Source organism: Lagenorhynchus albirostris, chromosome 13 (genome assembly GCF_949774975.1).
Source record: "Lagenorhynchus albirostris chromosome 13, mLagAlb1.1, whole genome shotgun sequence".
NCBI lineage: Eukaryota > Metazoa > Chordata > Mammalia > Artiodactyla > Delphinidae > Lagenorhynchus > Lagenorhynchus albirostris.
This window is the reverse complement of record NC_083107.1, coordinates 55,662,662-55,674,888: the sequence shown is the minus strand read 5'-3', so window position 1 is coordinate 55,674,888 and position 12,227 is coordinate 55,662,662. Positions and strand designations below refer to the sequence as shown.

Below are 12,227 nucleotides of genomic sequence, written 5' to 3'. Positions count from 1 at the left end.
AGATATCAATTAATTTAAAATTTGTTCCCAAAATATGAAGTATAGATGTTAAGAATGTTAGGGACAAAAAAACCCCAAACAATCCAATCAAAAAATGGGCAGAAGATCTAAATAGATATTTCTCCAAAGAAGACATACAGATGGCCAAAAAGCATATGAAAAGATGCTCAACGTTACTAATTATTAGAAAAATGCAAATCAAAATTACAGTGAGGTATCTGATGATGGTCAGAATGGCCATCATCAAAAAGTCTACAAACAAATGCTGGAGAAAAAGGGAACCCCCCTACACTGTTGGTGGGAATGTAAATTGGTACAACCACTATGAAGAACAGTATGGAGGTTCCTTAAAAAACTAAAAATAGAACTACCATAGGATCCAGCAATCCCACTCCTGAGCATACATCCAGAGAAAACCATAATTCAAAAAGATACATGCGCCCCAGTGTTCACTGCAGCACTATTTACAATAGCCAAGACACGGAAGCAACCTAAATGTACATCAACGGCGGAATGCATAAAGAGGATGTGGTACATATATACAACAGAATATTACTCAACCATAAAAAAGAATGAAAGAATGCCATTTGTAGCAACATGGACAGACCTAGAGATTATCATACTAAGTGAAGTCAGACAGAGAAAGACAAATATCATATGATATCACTTATATGGAATCTAAAAAATGATACAAATAAACTTATTTACAAAACAGAAACAGACTCACAGACTTTGAAAACAAACTTATGGTTACCAAAGGGGAAAGGTGGTAGGGAGGGATAAATTAGGAGTTTGGGATTAACATATACACAGTACTATATATAAAATAGATAATCAACAAGGACCTACTGTATAGTACAAGAAACTCTACTCAATATTCTGTAACTATATGGGAAAAGAATCTGAAAAAGAATGGATATATGTATATGTATAACTGAATCACTTTGCTGTGCAACTGAAACTAACACATTGTAAATCAACTATACCCCAATATAAAATTAAATTTTAAAAAAAGAGTGTTAGGGAAACTACAAAGAGAATAAAAATACAACGTGTAATTTCCAAAATGAAAGGGACAGGGGAAGAAATACAAAATCTCAAATGTATACATACCCATAGGGTAAGCGTAAAAATCATGGGCTGAACGGATGCACAGCAACATCAGGACAGAGGTTGCCAAAAGATGGGATTGGAAAGCAGTTCGATGAACATTTTAGCATTGTCAGTAACTTTATTTCTTTTACTGAAACATAAAATCAAGGCAAGTATTCAAAGCAAAATGTTAACTTTCACTTAAATTTAGCAGTGAGACGCCGTTGTATTTTTTTCTAATATCTTTCTGTAATTTAAATTTTTTTCAGTTAAAAATCTTTTAAAAGGGAGGAGATACAAATCCACAAGAATTGTATGTTTGCTTAGGGGGTGGTGGAGGAGGGAAGAGAGGGCAGGCCTCTCTCTGTTCCATCGCCCGTGCTGGGCTGGAAGGATGGTGTCCAGTAGAAAGCATACCGATGTTGCATGGAGGGGAGAGACTTGAAGGGCAGGGCTGCTGGTGTAGGACTCCCAGGCCCTGTCTCCATCACACCTTGGTATTTGCAACTGGTTGTTTTTATACCCAGCTTTCTATGACAGCTTGTGTTCACCCTATATGAAGCCATCCAGCCCCACAGCCTTACCTCAGGCATAAGCAGATGGTGTTCAGGGACCCCAAGGGCACATTCAGGTATAGCAAACTCATTAGGAGGCAAGAATTTGTTGGTGTGAATGGAAGATGGGTCAGAGCAAGCAGCCTATACTACGTGCCACACACACCTTTATATAAATTATTTCAATTCTTTAGAGTCTCATAAACAGCTCCTTTAAGATGAGTATTATTTTTTTCGTAGAGATTACTATTTTGCCTGCGGCTTCTCACCCTGAAAATTGCAGAGTTGGATCTGAAAAAATAAAAGCAGTATCCCTTGAAGAGGGAAGGGAAGAGCCCTCATTCTCCCGCCTCCTCTCACTAAGGCCCCCAACACTGCTGGTAAAACTTGCCCATTTCCCCTCTGTCCCCCCAATCCCCCTGTCCTCTACCCTTGCCCCCAAGAGACTTCCTGCCACCCACACCCATCTGGCTTGCCAGCCTGCGTCTTCGGGGGGGTTGCATAACTCTGCCCTGGCTGGGCCACTGGCCCTTCACCAGCTGGATTCACCTATAGCCACTGCGCAGCTGATGCCAACTTACAATCTACCCAGGCTAGGAGTAGTAAGGGTGGGGGGAAGGGAGCTCCATTTATCTCTACAGAGTAAAAGCAAGTATCAATACAACCAAGAGATGGGAACTAACATTTGTGGCATGCATGCTTTGTGCATTGAGCTGGCTGCTTTGCACATATTTTCTCATTTAATCTTCCCAACAAGTCTACAAATTATTATTAACCCTGCTTCAGATGTGGAAAGGGAAGCTCATAGAGGATAAGTGACCTCCCTGAATTTATGAGTTGTTTCTCTTGTGGAAAGAGACTGAGAGATATAGCCTCCAGGATCCTGAACACATGACTCATAGCCTCCTATAGCCACCCCCAGGAAGTTCTCCAACGGTTACAGATGCCCCGGGATGATGATGGTGATGGCGATGATAATAGTAATAACAACAACGTAACAGAAACATTTACTGAGTACTGAACACACACCATACACTTTATATACATTATATCATGTTAACATACATAATAAATCTAAGAGATATGTACATTAATGACCCCCATTTCACAGTCAAGAAAACTGAAGGCTTATAAAGGTTAAGAGATTTCCCACATTGGAGTCTATAAAATAATGGAGGTTGGATTTCAACTCAGGTAAACTGACTCCAGAAACCAAATGCGACCACTGGATTAGCATGGTTAGGTCCTATGTGCCAGAAACGTCTAATATAACAGTGACTTAAACAAGACAGTTTATTTCTTTCTGAATTAAAAGAATGCTAGACGCTGACAATACAAGGCTACGTGGCATTTCCTCAATCTTCTGGATCCAGGTCATCACTCTGCCATGCTACAGTACATCCCTCATTCTCATGTTCTCAAGTGGCTGCCAGAGTTCCAGGCATCACATCTGCATTAGCAAGATGGAGAGAAAAGCACAGGTCAAATATGACCTGTCTTTTAAAGATGTTTCCTAAAAACCAACCATGCTAGGCATAGTAAAACTTTATTCTAGCTGGGCCTTTGGCCCAACACTCACCTTAGTGAGCTAGGCTGGACCAAGTATGAGCCCAGTGCAGACAGGCTTAATGCCTGGATTAGGATGTAACAGGCCAGTGGCTTCTCTGTGGTCCTTTCCACAAGGCCTGTCTTGCCACAGCTGCTAAATAGCAAACATTGAGAGGAAACGCCCCTATCTCAGGGGCTCAGTAAATATTCTCAGTTGTGTCCTGCCCTTGGGAAAAGAGTGAGGAAGAACAGTGTTTAAATGTGTCTTTTGGCAAAGGCTGCTTGACTTTTGGATAAGAACGAGTATTGACCGACTCCAAATCCCATGCTGTTTGCACTGTACCGCCTCTTTTTTTTTTTAACCAACATTGTCCTCCAGTAGTTGGTCAAATAAATAAATGAGGCTCATAAGTTTTAGTGGCACAGACGCGTCTTTCAAAAGCTAGGGAATTGCTCCGAGGGTCCCTGCCACCCAAGCCAGAAGGCACACTGGCACTACAGGGAGAGTGAGGGTTTTGAGTCACTCAGTGACAGAGGGAAGCCTATAGGATGGGACAGACAAGGATGACGTCAAGATGAGCCACATTTGGGCCTCACATGGGTGATGAGAAGAGGGAGATGACTCACTGGAGTCTTTCAACTTCGCTGACGTCTGCATTTTCCTATCAACTGCGTCCCTCCCGGTGAAGGCACACCAGCCCACGGGACTGCGGCAACTTCTTTTCACTCTCTAAGGGGCCTGCTTCCTCCTAATCCAAGACCTTCTCCTGGCGGAGACACTAAAACAGAATGTTTTGACCCCCCTGCTTGACCCCACTGCTTGACCCCATGGGCATCTGTCCCCAAGAACATTTGAACTCACTCTTGTAAAGATGCCCCTCAGGCTTCGTCTCCCTTCTCCCTCTGTCTGTCACTCTACATTCACTTTACATCATAGCCACCAGAGAAACTTTTGTATAAGAGAAACAATAATTGATAAATGTTCTGTAGTTAAAAAAAAAAAAGACGAAGAAGAAGAAGAAACTGATTAATGAACCAACTCTTCCTGTAATATTTACGCAAAATTGAATTGATCCAGGTAGAAATAATTTCAGTAAAATAAAAATGGAATAATTTAGAAAGGCTTTCAGAAAATCAGAAAATCAACTACAAAGGGAGAAAACATCACCAGTTCCTCCAGAGGAAGCAAAACTTGTCCTAGCACTTAGTTCCAAAGTAAATTTCTCACGTGGATGTACCCATGTTCCGCTCCGGGGCTTCTTAGACCATTTGAAACCACCGACTTCTCTGTGAATCGCATTACATCTGTGAGTCCACTTCCCAGAAAAATAGCACATACACCCATGCAATCACATTCAATCTCTGGCAATTCCCAGGTTCCAGAAGCTCATCCGTGGATCCCAGTTTAGGAACCCCAGCCTACGTTATGGGTGTGGCGGGGACACTTGCCTCGAACACTTTCCAGGTGGGGAGGGGGCAGAGGAGGGGAGGAGAGGGAGGATTTCCCACTGCCTGACAGGGAGCTGCACTGGGAGATCCCCGAGATGTGGCTGGGTTGAAATATGGTACCATGTGCCTGTAAGCCTTACCATTCTGAATTCAAAATTTATAAACTCTTCCAGTGGTTTCTTTTTGTACTTGTCTCCCTTCCCCCCACCTTTTAAAATGAAAGACCGTTTTAATATATTTAAGTAAAGCTCAGGGGTGGTGACAGAGAATGTTGTCTTAATTTAGATCTGGATAGCAAGGGCATTCCTGCAGGCTTAGAGTTGGGGAATGTAAGACTGAGAAATTCAGACCAGTAGTTCTGGGCTGCGGCAGGGTGACACTAAGCCAAGCCCCCCAATCCCTGCTCTTCCTGAGTTCATGAACCCCTAGTGTAGAGGAATGAGGGAGGGCTTTGACCTCAGACAGACGTGCATTTAAAGGTCACTTTGTCACTACGTCACTTACTGCCTGTATGGCTTGGGCAAGCCTTTATATCTAAGCCACGTGTTAAGTGTCTGGCACATTGTAGATACCAAATAAGCAAAGGTCAGACTTCCCTGGTGGCACAGTGGTTAAGAATCCACCTGCCAACGCAGGGGACACGGGTTCGAGCCCTGGTCCGGGAAGCTCCCACATGCCGCGGAGCAACTAAGCCCGTGTGCCACAGCTGCTGAGCCTGTGCTCTAGAGCCCACGAGACACAACTACTGAAGTCCGCGCGCCTAGAGCCCGTGCTCCACAACAAGAGAAGCGACCGCAATAAGAAGCCCGTGCACTGCAATGAAGAGTAGCCCCTGCTCAGCGCAACTAGAGAAAGCCCACACGCAGCAACGAAGACCCAAGGCAGCCAATAAATAAATAAATAAAAAGAATGACTAAAGAGTATTAAAGAAATAATAAAAAATAAGCAAAGGTGCCCTGAGAGAACTTAGATTTTAGTGGTGTGTCTTAGTCCATTTGGGCTGCAGTAACAAAAATACCACAGACTATGTGGCTTGAAAATTTTTACTTCTCACCATTCTGAAGGCCGGAATACCAATATCAAGGCTCTGGCAGATTTGGTGTCTGGTGAGAGCTCACTTCCTGGTTCATAGATGGCCATCTTCTTGTTCTGTCCTCACATGGTAGAAGGGGAAGGGAGCTCTCTGGGGCACTAATCTCATTTAAGAGGACTCTACCCCCATGACCTAATCATCTTCTAAAGGTCCACCTCCTAATACCATCACATTGGGGGTTAGGTCTCAATTTACACATTTTGGGGGGACAAAATATTCAGTGCATACCATGGTATAATGCCCTCAGAGTCCAAGGGCAATAAAGAGGCAGAATGCCCATCCCTGGGGTCCTGGAGAATGTGCTCTGAGATTCATTCAGGAAGTTGGGGCCAGAGTAGAAATCTCAGCATTGCTCAAAAAGACCCAGAACCCAGCAGCACGGCCCAGAATCATTCCCTGACGAGAGATTAGAGGCTGAAACAGAGGCCACCCTGTTGTGGATGAAAAGATTTTCAAATAGCAGTAAAAATGGAGCAGAGAACACCAAAGACAAGGCACAGGGCTTGGGGGAGAAGGGGGCAAGGCTGCTCCTGGCATTTGGAACAGAACAGTTGATGAGTCCCATCTCCACTGCCAGGAGTCAAACCGAGTCCTGCCTTGGCGTCCTGAAGACCTTTCCCACCTGCCTTTGCCATGCCCCATCTGACTACCCAGGAGCAGGCGTGGCTGGGTGTCCACACCCAGCAAGGATAACAACTGGCACCCAAGGTGAACTAGACCAGCCCAGACTTTTCCCCAGATGAGACAATTTCCAGAAAAGAAATCTGCCAAGAGACGAGAGCTACCAAGAGTGGGGAGGGCGGGGAATGGTATACTGGGGCCATGTGGGAAAAGTTGATTTCTGGTGTTGCCCACACACAAAGATAGCAGAGAAATCAAATGCACGAGGAAGGGGCATTGTCCTTCACAGCCCCCATCCTTGGGCATTTATCTGGTGTCTGTGTCCTCCGGAACCCAAAGGTGCTGGACTGATCAGCGCCAGTCTCCCTGTGAGGACCCATCCAGAAGGAAGGCTCTCCCTAGTCCCACCCCACCTCCTTCAGGCACCCTTCTAATCAAATTAGCCCTAGCGTCCAATCCAAAACACACATCAAATTAGCCCCAGCATCCCATCCAAAACGCAAGGAAAGGAAGTGCAAGCGAGGATTCCCAGAGATTCTCCAGGCTGATTCCATCCCCCGCCTCCCCCAGCCCTCACCTCAGGCTTGCCCTCTCCTTGGCAAGGCTCAAGGCAGGCTTATTTCCCCCAAGGTTGTCACAGACCAATTTTCTAAACTGCATGAAAACAGAAAACAAACAGAAAACCAAATCCACCAAAGCTTGAGTCTCAAGAAGAGCTTGGCAGGCAGGAGCAACGTGCTAACAATTTCATGCTGTTTTAAGAGTTTCTAACTAAGCGACATGTACCAACAACCAGATGTGCCCTGATACCGGGAGAAGAGAACATGGGCTTCTAGAGACATACAAGGATTTTTGTAAAACAGGAAAACACTCATCAGGAAATTTCCAAGCTTCCAAGCGTGCTGGGCCTGGGGTCGGTGGAAGATTGTCTCGTTCTGCCCACCCTGCAAACTCATTCACACAACGATTTATTCAGTTCTGCCACAGAATTTTGGTCAGGCCTCTGTGCTGAGCACTCAGGATACCAAGTAAAGGCTCATAGCCCGGGCAGGACAAAAGCAAGGAAACAAATATAATAACAACGTAATATAATATGTTCTGAAATGGAGGAAAGAAGCCCAGGAAAAGAGGCCTTACTCAGTCCACGTGGGAATCAGTGTGCTTCCTAGAGAAGATCTGAGTCAATGTATTTCAACATTTATTTATGAAGCACTTATGTGCTGAGGACACAGGTAAGGAAAAAGTCAGGTATACTTCCTGTCTTGTGGTATTTACTACAATTAGGGGAAGCAGCAGTCATCCCAGAAGTGAATGAAAGCACGTTGGCTGTGCCCGCGGCAGGCGATTCCAGAGTACTTGGTACCTACTGCATGCAGGATGCTGGTGCCGGCACCGCAGAGACGCACACCAGCCACAGGCAGCACAGCCTTTAAAGGAAGCCAGTGCCAGGAATTCCCTGGCGGTCCAGTGGTTAGGACTCCACACTTTCACTGCTGAGGGCCCGGGTTCGATCCCTGGTTGGGGAACTAAGATCCCACAAGCTGTGTGCGGCCAAAAAATGGAAGCCGGTGCCACCTCTTATTTATGGGTCTGTGGCTTGTGAACGGGCTTTAGTTTCCCAGTGGGATGAGGTCATCTTTGAGTCTGTCACCAGGGCCCCACCCAGCTCTAAGGGGACCACAGTGTTCAGCAGAGGCCAGGGCCCTAGGCTCCAATCTGCCCCAATAGGACCATCCCCGTGGAGTGGGTTGGGGACTGACCCAAGACAGACAGACACGTCCATCATGCTACCTTCAACTTCTATCCCATTAGCTTATCACCACCTGCTTGTTTGCCGTGCACAACAATTAATATTTTTATTCGTCCTGAAATTATTGTAAAATGACAGTTATTTTGCATTTGGGTTTAAACTAGTTAATGGGATAAACATTAACATACAAGTTATAACATGATTTTTGTAATACCCTATTTTGGGATTTCTTTTACCTTTAAAAAAAAAAAAAACAGCTTCCGTTTTCTCAGAAAGTAGCTGCTGGCCTGGGCCTTCCTTAGCCTGGGAGGTCACTCCAGGTCAGAAGTTCTCCTGTGCCCCAGGGAGTCCGTGCTCCCTGCAAAGTCCATTAGCTCAGGCTTAATGCCGTCCTAAAGCCGGTGGCCCTCTTTATTAGGGCTGTGTTTGTCACCTGGTAACTTGTTTATTGCACCAGCTCAAGGGTGGGGAGGGGAGGATGGGCGTGAAGGTCACAAGTAGGTGGGAATTGCACACCTCAGGCCAGAGCCTCCCCCCGGTCATTATTTTCCCAAAATGACCTCTGGGGATGGGGAGTACCCAGCCCCCCCTGAGCTAACACATGACAAGCCAGCACAAAAGAACTGCAAACAGGCCCCTAATTAATGGGTTTGCTTAGGGCTGTTCCTCTGTTTAGGGACTTCATCCCAACAGTTGCAGGCTCCATAATCGTTAATCGGTCACTACTACTTTTCTGCGTGCCTACCGCAAGCCCAGCTCTGTGCCAACCACCACGAGGAGAGAAGAAAAGAAAACAGGAACTCAGACCTGTGCCAAGTCCTTCACTCATGAGCCCACGAATTCTCACAACCAACTCGAGAGGAAGGTATTATCATCCCTCTTTTCGGATGAGAAAACTGAGTCTCAAAGAAATTAACTAGCTCAAGGTGATCAGCTCGTAAGCAAGAGAATCAGAATTGGAACCTGGGTTCGACTGACTCCAAAGCCTGGGCTCTGGGAGGTAACAGACCAACTGTTCAAAACTGGTCCAAGACAGAAGAGCGCACGGCTGGGTTGTCCCAGAGGCTCCTAGGACACTCTCTGGACCCTAGGAGCCTGGGGAGAGGGCACAGAGAGCGGAGGTCCTGAGAGAAGACTTTCTAAAGGAGTGGCAGCAGGGGCTGGGCCCCAAAGGGTGGGGAGAATCATACGTGTTTAATAAGCTGTACTCGGGCACTTTCTCCAACCACTAAGTCCAGGGTTGGAAAGGACTGTGGAATCTGTGCCTCACTCGGGGCCAATAAATGACTAGTCAAATGTCCGAGGAGGACGTGTAGACACACACACACAGGCACACACACGCAGACCCACCTCGGCAGCTCCAAACAGTGCCTGGAACGGGCACAAGAAAAGAGGACCTCAGAGGGCAGCGAGATGTTTGCACCGGGCGCCAGCAGGGATTAGGGCAAGGGCCAAACCGAGAGGAGATGTGGAGCCAGCAAGTCCTGTGACCACCCTGGAACCGGGAGGTTGGCAGCTCCCGGAATGTCTCAATTTAGACCTTGTCCCAGAACATGAGAAATGCCAAGGGTGGAGGAGAGGGGCCAGGAGGGGATGAAGAGTGGGGACTGACTGAGAGCTGGGCTCTTTCTCCTTTTAATCAGCCACGTCCCCACCTCTGAGCGCTCCCTCCTTGACCCTCAAAATACACATGAGCAAGGTGTTCAGACCCCACAGCTCCACGGGAAGAAATGCACATCACAATCCCATACAGATTCACCCAGGAGTCTCTCCTGGGTCCTGGCTCTTCCCACACTGATGTCTCTACCAGGCAGAGATTCAGGACCCCCAGGCCAAGCCTGGGTCTGGTCAAAGGCGGACAAATGAGAGCCAGCCAGGATCTGGCCAGCCAGGCCCGCACAAGCCCGTCCCCTGAATGGGGTCTGTGCGCCAGCCCCGGAGGATGCCTGTGTGGGCAAGCTGTTCTTCCCTAGAGCTGGGTTAAGAACGTGAACCCTGCCCCTGAGATCATCCAAGCCCATCTTCCATGGCTCCAGGACTTGACACACTGTCGCACCATCCATGACACACATGACGTCACCAACAGGCTGTGTTTCTGAATTAGATTCCGGAATGAGCTGTTGGCCCATAGGAGCGGGCCAACTCTTACCCCAGTGGCCAAGCCTCTTAATCTCCTGGAGAACAGGCTTGGAGCCAGTAGTCAGGCACTGGCCAAGATTTGATAAGCCAAACCCTAAATAGGCAGCAAGGCCCAGGCCCAGCTCCATCCACCAGTCAGCACAGTTCCCCTGGAAACCTACCTCTCACTGAGATGCCCAGCTCTCCACACAACTGGGACCAACCCTCTGTGAGCAGGGGTCCCCACAGGTGTGAGCTGAGGACGCCAGCCCTGTTCTGAAGCTACCCGCTCCCTCCTCCTTCCCTCCCTTCCCCTGGCTTCTCTTCCAGTCTTCCACAGAGTCTCTGGCTGTGCCTGTCTTCAACTAACTGGTCAGGGAGGCAAAAAGCCCATTTATTATTTTAATTTGCCACCAGCTACTGAGGTTTCTCTGGAGAGAAACCCCACAGCACGTCTAGGATGTCTGTGGGAAAAGATGTGCTGGAAAGCCCGGCTCTCCACGCTGTAACAGATCAGGAAGGAGGCAAGAGAGAACAGGAAGCACAGAAGGAGACCCAGTCGAGAGCCTGGATTTCCCAAGACTTGAATCCCAGCAGAAACAGAAAACCAAGTCCGTGACCTTCATATAAAGTGTGGTGATTTATTATTCTGAGAAGACAGTGGTGTCAGGAGGGAGATGCGGAGACTTTCCAACTGCAGATATCTTAAGTGAGCATTCCTCCTAGGGCACATGCCAACGCTCCAGCCTCAGTAATGCCTGCAGGGTCGGACCAGCTCCTGAGCCTCACAGATGGGGTGCTCACCTCAGAGCAGCAGGGAAAATGAGCCATGGCCTCAGACCTTGGCTCAGCCGGTTCTCCAGCCTGCACAAGCCCCCCTGCGCTTTTCTTGAGGCTAACTGGTTGAGAGACTCTGCTTCAGAGAGGAGACCAGCACCAGCTGAGGTCTTCAATGCGACAGACTGGAGGGATGATCCAAGGGTACCCTTCCTGATTATCTGCATCTCGCTGAGCATGCCCAGCTAACTAACCAGCTTTCTCGCTCCATCCGTCTCTCCCTCCCCCCTCTATCTTCCCTCTCCCTTTTCCTCTCTCCCCGCCCCCATCTCTCTCTCATTCTGCACATCTCTTGCACGTGCGTCTCCTGCTGGCAGCTGGCTCTTTCCCACTCTCTTCCCCCCTCTCTTCCCCCCTTTCCCCTCCCTCAAGCCCCACATACTCTGAAGCCAGCAGGGGGTGAGCTGCTCAGAGCCGAATGGAACAGGAAACTGCACTTTTCACTCTGAACATGTTGCAGGAGAACAGCCTCTGCTGAAAGCCAGCCTCGCTGGGCTCAGCTGTTGAACAGCAGCTTCAGGGACGCGCTCTGGCTGCGGCTGTGAACCATGCTTTCCTTTTAATCCCCGCTCCCACGTGTCCCTACATTTGTCTGAGTCACCATCCGCTCAACACTGTCACCTCCAGCCCATCAAAGCCTTTCGGCTCCCTTTCTCTTGGGCATATGCAGCCTAAATGGGGCGAGTGCCAGAGGGTGAAGAGGGCACCTCAGAGGAACTCCCAGGGACCACCTCAATACAAAAGACTGTAGATACGCCCGGAGAAGTGAAGTTCAAGGATACTGTCCATAGGCACGGTGACATCCCCACACACCCCTTCCAGGCTGGTCTGGGGGCGCTGAGCGAGCCCTATGGAACACGGGATGATGGACTTCCTAGGACAGGGTTCAAACAAGTACACATGAACCTCACCTCAGATGGCAAGAGCCCACTCAAGGCCTAGAGGAAGCCATACCCACAACACACGTTTTCCAACACTGAGCATTTAAGTTTGTCTACAGAGTAGGGTTGTCAGATAAAATATAGGATACTCAGTTAAAACTGAATTTCACATAAACAACAAATAATTTTCTAGAATAGGCATTCCTAAATATTGCATGAGACATATTTATATTAAAAAATAATATGTTCACTGTGTATCTGAAATTCAAATTTAACTGGGCGCC

At 47.7% G+C, this 12,227-nt stretch overlaps 1 long non-coding RNA gene across 1 annotated transcript; it reads right to left on the bottom strand.

Annotated features, from left to right (window-relative positions):
* Window positions 1–10,846: 10,846 nt before the first annotated feature.
* LOC132531650 (uncharacterized) lies at window positions 10,847–11,577 on the bottom strand. Its single transcript, XR_009544157.1, has 2 exons — window positions 11,445–11,577; window positions 10,847–11,187 (listed from the first exon to the last, which is right to left on the bottom strand). It is a non-coding gene; the product is annotated as an uncharacterized LOC132531650 (long non-coding RNA).
* Between the last annotated feature and the right edge of the window lie 650 nt (window positions 11,578–12,227).